The sequence below is a fragment of the Schistocerca americana genome, chromosome 2 (genome assembly GCF_021461395.2).
Source record: "Schistocerca americana isolate TAMUIC-IGC-003095 chromosome 2, iqSchAmer2.1, whole genome shotgun sequence".
NCBI lineage: Eukaryota > Metazoa > Arthropoda > Insecta > Orthoptera > Acrididae > Schistocerca > Schistocerca americana.
The window spans coordinates 870328624-870337049 of record NC_060120.1 but is presented as its reverse complement, the minus strand read 5'-3'; positions in this window follow the sequence as shown (position 1 = coordinate 870337049).

The following is an 8426-nucleotide window of genomic DNA, read 5'->3' as shown; positions in this document are numbered from 1 at the left end:
CCGAGACAAATACAGGGACGCTTCCTTCCAATAGAATACGACCGATTTCCTGCACCATACCACCATAATGACCACTCGCGATCTAATATCAAATCATGTCTAGAGGAACACTTTACTAACGATCATGTCAACAAAAATGAACAATGATCAGTTTACGAATTGTACTTTAATATACACTGGTGAAAACTTACTAAATTTTATATGATATACGTTTACTACCCGTAATAAACGCCGTCGGCTTCGTCGTTGTCGTCGTTGCCAGTCGCACGTTACCTTGTACACTTGTGATATACACTGCTGGCCATCAAACTTGCTACACCACGAAGATGACGTGCTACATACGCGAAATTTAACCGACAGAAATAAGATGCTGTGATATATGCAAATGATTACCTTTTAAGAGCTTTCACACAAGGTTGGCACTGCTGGCTACACCTACAACATGCTGACATGAGGAATGTTTCCAACCGATTTCCCATACACAAACAGCAGTTGATCGGCGTTGCCTGGTGAAACGTTGTTGTGATGCCTCGTGTAAGGAGGAGAAATGCGTACCATCACGTTTCCGACTTTAATAAAGGTCGGATTGTAGCCATCGCGACTGCGGTTTATCGTATGGCGACATTGCAGCTCGCGTTGGTCGAGATCCAATGACTGTTAGCAGAATATGGAATCGGTGGGTTCAGGAGGGTAATACGGAACGCCGTGCTGGATCCCAACGGCCTGGTATCACAAGCAGTCGAGATCAGAGGCATCTTATCCGTATGACTGTAACGGATCGTGCTGCCACGTCTCGATCCATGAGTCAACAAAAAGATGGGGACGTTTGCAAGACAACAACCATCTGCACGAATAGTTCAACGACGTTTGCAGCAGCATGGACTATCAGCGCGCAGACCATGGCTGCGGTTACCCTTGACGCCGCCACGCAGACAGGAGCGCCTGCGATGGTGTACTCAATGACGAACCTGGGTGAACGAATGGAAAAACGTCATTTTTTCGGATGAATTCAGGTTCTGTTTACAGCATCATGATGGTCGCATCAGTGTTTGGCGACATCGCGTTGAACGAACATTGGAAGCGTGTATTCGTCATCGCCATACTGGCGTATCAGCCGACGTGATGGTATGGGGTGCCATTGGTTACACGTCTCGGTCACCTCTTGTTCGCATTGACAGCACTTTGAACAGTGGACGTTACATTTCAGATGTGTTACGACCCATGGCTCTACCCTTCATTCGATCCCTGCAAAACCCTAAATTTCATCAGGATAATGCACGACCGCATGTTGCAGGTCCTGTACGGCCCTTTGTGGATACAGAAAATGTTCGACTGCTGCCCTGGCCAGCACATTCTCCAGATCTCTCGCCAATTGAAAAGGTCTGGTCAATGGTGGCCGAGCAACTGGCTCGTCACAATACGCCAGTCCCTACTTTTGATGAACTGTGGTATCGTGTTGAAGCTGCATGGATGGCTGTACCTGTACACACCATCCAAGCTCTGTTTGACTCAATGTCCAGGCGTATCAAGGCCGTTATTACGGCCAGAAGTGGTTCTTCTGGGTACTGATTTCTCAAGATCTATGCATCCAAACTGCGTGAAAATGTAATCACATATCATTTCTAGTATAGTATATGTGTCCAATTAATACCCGTTTATCATCTGCATTTCTTCTTGGTGTAGCAATTTTAATGGCCAGTAGTGTAACAACGATTCGTATCTAGAAATACGGAATGATAAAGACAACGTGGAGAAAATAAAACAATACAACCTGCCCAGTATTTGAGATATATATCGATAGAAAGATCCCTGCTCTCTGCCTCATCACTGATGTCCTTAACTGAAAATGACCAGGCCTATTCGGAAAGTTGGGTAGGATCGGGAGCTAAATGGAAACCGCAGTGAACATCCGATTCAGCTTTTCACAGATGTGTTGGGCACTGTCTCTAATACGCCCGTCGATCTCGTGACGTCCCTCTTTTCAATTCCGAGAGCACAGAGTTCACGTGAAGGTGCCTAGAAAATAGTGCCTCCCGCCAAGTATAAGGGCCTAGTGAGAGATTTCGCCTGATGTCATGCAGCCCACATAACACTAATGTCATGCGTCTCCTTTTTGATGACAGTTCTCCATTTTGGCACAGACAACGAGCTGCAGACCAGCATAGAGAATTCGCGGTAAGCACAGGCGGCTACCTTCTATGACGAGAGTATTGGAAAGTTGATACAATACTACGACAAATGCCAAAGTCGGAGAGGTGACTATGTAGAGAGGTAGCTGGAAGGTGTAGCAAACTGTTGTAAATAAAACATTTTCGATTTTCGCAATTGTTTCCATTTCGTGACCGATCGGACCTTACTTTCTGAATAGCCCTTCTAATTTAGAACAAAATGTATTGATTGTTGTGACTGTATGGAGTAGACAGTCTGATCTGGTGGTACATTCTGCGCTACATTCGTGCGGCTGCGTCTGGCGAAGGTCGAAAGTCTGCGGAGCTCACGCCTGCTTACTGTTGTATGGATGCGACAACGATATGAACTGTAAGTACGGTAAATGTGGTAAATAAGACCGTAATTGAGTGTCATGATAGTCGACCAGTTCCGCTTGAAAAGTGGTAGACTAAGGAGCTTCCTGACCGCTCCGAAACAGCTGCATTTCTTTATTTAGTATGCGTGGTGTTATTGTGTCTCGTGCGATGTTGTTCAACCGTGAGCTGGCGTTTGTGCTCGTCTGAGTCCTAAGAAATTAGCCCACGTGGGTTAATCTACACTATTTGCCGTATGTTTCCCACAAAAAGACAGGCTGGAATTTAAGTTTGACAAGGATACAAGTTCCGTTCAAGCCAACTCTCTACAAGTACACCCTTGGCTAGTAGACACCACTGTATTAACCATTGATTAAGGTCAAAATCTGGAACAATACCGATTCTTCGTCAAGCTATCGAACCCTGTATTGAGGTAAAATACTACTGCTATAGTATCCATAAAAGGCTGAATTCCACTGCCGAAACGGAACGGAACGGTGAGTACTGTTGACATTTCGAATACTGACGTTGAATATGATAATGTCCGTAATTTCAGTCAGACTCCTGAAAGTGGAAAACTATTTTTTGTTAAAGGAACCTTGTTGCAGTACGGTGACGTCAGGAGTATTACGCACGAAACGTACCTATTCAGCTTACATTACAATGTTTTAGTAGAGTAAAGTAAGTTGAAATCAAATTAAGTTAAATATTCCTTCGGATATTACGGTTCCCGGTTACAGGGTGTAAGAAAGGTATTAAGCAACAAGACTGTCGAAAACGGGTAACAGTACTCAGAACAGCCCTCCAGCAACGTTAACTGTTCCGCACATGGTCACTCAGAATCAAACAGTAGCCAGCACGCTACAAGGTCCCGCAGTTACCCAAACCAAGGAGGGTAGACAGAAATTCCCCAATTGCCTTGTAAAACGGAGGCGGATCGCAAACCCTTTAAATGTTTCTTACCTGTAGCAAGAAACAAGAGACGCAAGAACTGTGATGGAAGTAGCACTCTTTACTAAGCAATAAACTGGACCAGTTTAAAAAGACAGACTTAATAGAACGGAGAGTGACATACCTTTGGCCAGTAATACCGCCTGGAATCACACGACATAAGGCCAAAGTTCACAGCCCGAACAGCAGAATGTAGTGTCCCATTTATCGTGCGTACTGCAATCAAACCCTCAGTGCCAGGTACCACATCAAACTGAACAACACGCAACGCCAGTAGTAAACATACACAATATGGAAGTGAGAGAGCGTCAGTAATCTGTGTCATGGCAATACGAGACAGAAGAGAAACTCAGCAAAGCTGAAGGTATACACAACCAACCAGTTGTCATAAGTTCTTATTCTGAAAGTTTAAGAGTCAAATTATAGAAGAATTCTTTTTTTAATTATTAAAAGTATAAGACTATAACAAGGGAAATATAAACAGTATAACACCCCTTGGCCCACACCTGCTGCCCGAAAAGAATGGAGGGAAGCGGCAATAAACGACCTGAAGTCGAGAGTGTACAAGCAACAAATGCGAGAGTAAACGCAGGAACTCACAGGAATAGAAACACGATAAGGCGGGCAAACAAGACGCTGCGAAAGGGAAGCCGAAAGGAAAGTGAGTCAAAGAATTCTACAGAGAAAGTGACCAACCATGGGAGAACGAAATGAAGATACAACCAAATGTAAAACGTAATAAGAAACAAAGTAAAGAATCGACAAAGATAACGAAAGCCAAGAAATTGACTCTGAAGTTGAAACAAAAATGGACTAGTGTTGAGAGAGTGAAGGCCCGTTATGCTTAAAATAAGCACTGTAAGTGCGTGAATCAAGAATATAAACTGCTGATCCTAAATTAGCAAGCTGAAACCTAACTTCAGACCAGTAAGACTACGGCAAACGAGGACGGGTTTGAGGCTGACGTACCCATTACTACTGGAAGTCATAACTTCCAACCTTGTCTTACCCGGTTTCCAATCGATAGTAAACGTATCCCACGAAGTAAATGCAGGCAAGGCTGTGGTGTCACCGCCAGACACCACACATGCTAGGTGGTAGCCTTTAAATCGGCCGCGGTCCGTTAGTATACATCGGACCCGAGTGTCGCCACTAACAGTGATTGCAGACCGAGCGCCCCAGTTGTACAGCCGACTTTGCTAGCGACGGTTTACTGCCTACATGCGCTCTCATTTGCAGAGACGACAGTTTAGTATAGCCTTCAGCTACGTCATTTGCTACGACCTAGCAAGGCGCCATATTCAGTTACTATTGATATTAATATTGTGAATCATGTACCTTCAAGAGCGACGTTCATCATTAATGGATTAGAGTTAAGTATCAAAGTAATTACGTCCGCTTTCTGAACTCTAATTCCCTGTCATGTTCTAGACCTCACGTCAGTATAGTCCTCCCTCCTCATACCAGCCTGCGTGAGCTAAACGCGTGCATTTTGGCCTCCAATAGTAACCCGGTGTTGGCTCTTCAGCCAACACAACAAAGGCCATTTTGTTCATGAAGGCCTTCCCATAGCAGAAGAGGAAAAACTAGAATCCTTTGTAAATGTGTACGCATCTTTAAAAAAGACATCATCCAACGTCGTGATAGGAGGGGATTTTTATTGTGCTGTTCGTCAGAAAGATCAGAGGCCATATTTCAGTTACTGTAAAGAACTATACGACCTTGTTAAAAATTAGACTCAAGAACTAGTGGAAATCGTTTCACCTTACTGATATGAAATTTACATTTTTTGCCCTCCGTATCAAGTACCTGCCTCGACAGATTTTTTGCAGCGTCTCACATAAGCGAACGTGTCATCTACCACTGTGCCTATGCCGTGACAGTAACTCTAGTTAAGCAGCCAACAAAACGGCTCAGAGGGATAGTGCATGCTAAATATTATACACTTCCAAGACACAGACTTTGATGAAGTCGTTAGAACAGCTCGCACCGTTTGTTTGCCCTCTATAATCATACACCGGACTAAAATAGAGTGCTGGACCACCGACGCTAAAAAAATTGAGATTATTTAATCACACACTATAGCCAGAAAGCAAATAGTCAAAAAGGGACCACAGAATTTTGTTACGCCGTCTTCAGAAAATTATATGAAATTCAATGATAGAAATATATGAAAGCACAAATAAAGATGATAAAGGAAAAACTGATTAAAATTAAGCCAGACCACTAGACGCCTAAAACGTAAATCGAAAGTTAAATCTTTTAATGAAGCAGAAACAGATCGTAGTTCCACCTAATCAAAGCTCGTCCAGCCATGCACGTACTTTCATTAGAAAATTGGCTGCGACGAAAGGTGACCAATTTGTTGCAAAAAAAAAAAGCCGTCGTGCAAGATTTTCATTGTTACTATGACAACATGAACTCCGCGCACCCAACTGACAAAAGTCTGGCGTCTGAAATAATTCAGGTGCCAATTGCAGACGACACTGCAGAAGAAAACGATGAAATCTTGGCGGACTTCGCAAGTGAAGAAATTTTATGATTAATCACCGAAGCCCAGCAAAAATATCCCTTCAAAAAAATGGCTCTAAGCACTATGGGACTTAACATCTATGGTCATCAGTCCCCTAGAACTTAGAACTACTTAAACCTAACTAACCTAAGGACATCACACAACACCCAGTCATCACGAGGCAGAGAAAAATATCCCTTCAGCCGGACAGTCTTCCTACAGCATTCTTTTTCAAATTCTTTTATATCATTGTGCCCATCCTTACGAAATCTTGAGAGGCACAGACTATCAGAAAAACTGAAATAAGGTAAAGTAGTCCAAGTACCAAAAACGCGAGGCCAACACATAAACTACAGCTTCCGGCATATAACACTGTTAAAATTTTGATTACAACATCATAACTAGGGCAATAAATACTGGAATGACGCTGATAGGTTGTAAGGTAATAAAAAATTACTGCCGCGCGAGGTAGCAGTGCGGTCTTAGGCGCCTTGTCACGGTCCGTGCGGCTCCCCCCCCGTCAGAGGTTGGAGTCCTCCCTCGGACATGGGTGTGTGTGTTGCCAATATCGCAAGTTCGTTTAAGTAGTGTGTAGGCTTAGGGACCGATGACCTAACAAGAGAACCTCCCCATCGCAACCCCCTCAGATTTAGATATAAGTTGGCACAGTGGATATGCCTTGAAAAACTGAACACAGGTCAATCGAGAAAACAGGAAGAAGTTGTGTGGAACTATGAAGAGAATAAGCAAAATATACAAACTGAGTAGTCTATGTGCAAGATAGGCAACATCTGGAGAATGTGAGCTCACGAGCGCCGTGGTCCTGTGGTTAGCGTAACTGCGGAACGAGAGATCCTTCGTTCAAGTCATCGCTAGAGTATGAAGTTTACTTTCTTTATTTTTGATATGTCCGTTCGTTCACTGTAATAAGTTTAGTGTCTGTGTTTTGCGACCGCACCGCAAAACCGTGCGATTAGTAGACGAAAGGACCTGCCTCTCCAATGGGAACCGAAAACATATGATCGCAAGTTCATAGGTCAACCGATTCCTCCACAGGAAAACAAGTCTGATATATTCTTGTACACTTGGCGAATGGGTAAAAAGATTCTTCTACCTTGCCCGATTCAGGTTTTCTCGTGGATGTGATAATCACTCCCAAAAAAGTGATGAAAACATAGGAGTTTGTCACATAAACTGCAACAAATGAATGCAACAGTTAACAGTCGCACAGTTTTCCCTGTGCTCTGTCAAAACATATGTTTCTTTAGGTGGAGCGTCCCCATACTAAGGCGCAGTTACCTCGCATCGGACGGACGGACGGACGGACAGATAATAATTGTCTGAAAATAAAAAATTAAACTTTCCACTCAAGGGAAGACTTGAACCAAGGACCTTTCGCTCCGCAGTTGCTCACGCTAACTACGGAACCACGGCGCTCTAGCGCGTTTACTCTCTTTGATCTTGCCTGTCTCATGCATGGACTACTCAGTTTGTATATTTTGCTTACTTTTTTCATAGTTCCACACAACTTCTTCCTGTTTTCTCGATTGATCTGTGTTCAGTTTTTCAAGGCCTATCCACTGTGCCAACTTATAACTAAATCTGAGGGGGGTGCGATGGGGAGGTTCCCTTGTAAGTAGTTTGGTTCCATTAGACCTTAGTACAAATTTCCAAAAATTGCCTGTCACGTATCACATTTAGAAGCATCATGACCACAAACACATAAATCAGGGGCATAAAAGCCATTGCTGCATCAATCAAAATCACATGTTCGTCGACTTTCCTAAGACCTTCGATCTAGTCAGTCATTAGAACACGAAACGGATTGTTCTAGATTACAGAGCAGTTAAAGTGATCCGAAACATCATCACATGTATTACTCCAAGGTTCTTTATCAACGGGCAAATGACGGAAGCAATCAACCTCAGGAGAGTGGTAGCATACAGCAGCACTCTTCCAATGTTGATCTACGCGTGTTGGCTACTCTAAAAAGTGGAGTGTAAATTACCAGGTGTATCTGTATCAGGTGCAGCTTTGCACTAGGAGATTATAAAATTATGATGTCACCGGAGTCCTACGAGTGACGATGAAACACAAAGGTCCAAATGGAGATCAACATGTACACTAACATGTTTCGTGCGGTGTAGTCGCGCGGTCTTTGGCGCCTTGTCACGGTTCGCGCGGCTTCCTCCGTCGGACGTTCGAGTCCTACTTCAGGCATGGGTATGTCTGTTGTCCTTAGCGTAAGTTAGTTTAAGTTACATTAATTAGTGTGTACGCCTAGGGACCGATGACTGATGGTCCCATGCAACCTTAACCCAAAATTTCAAGGAATCTGTGAAGGATAAGCAGTAAATTAACATGCGAAGGTTCCAATATCGAACAATACCATAGGCCCAGAAAGTGGACAAAATAAAACGCTTCTCATCATCCCTAAAAAT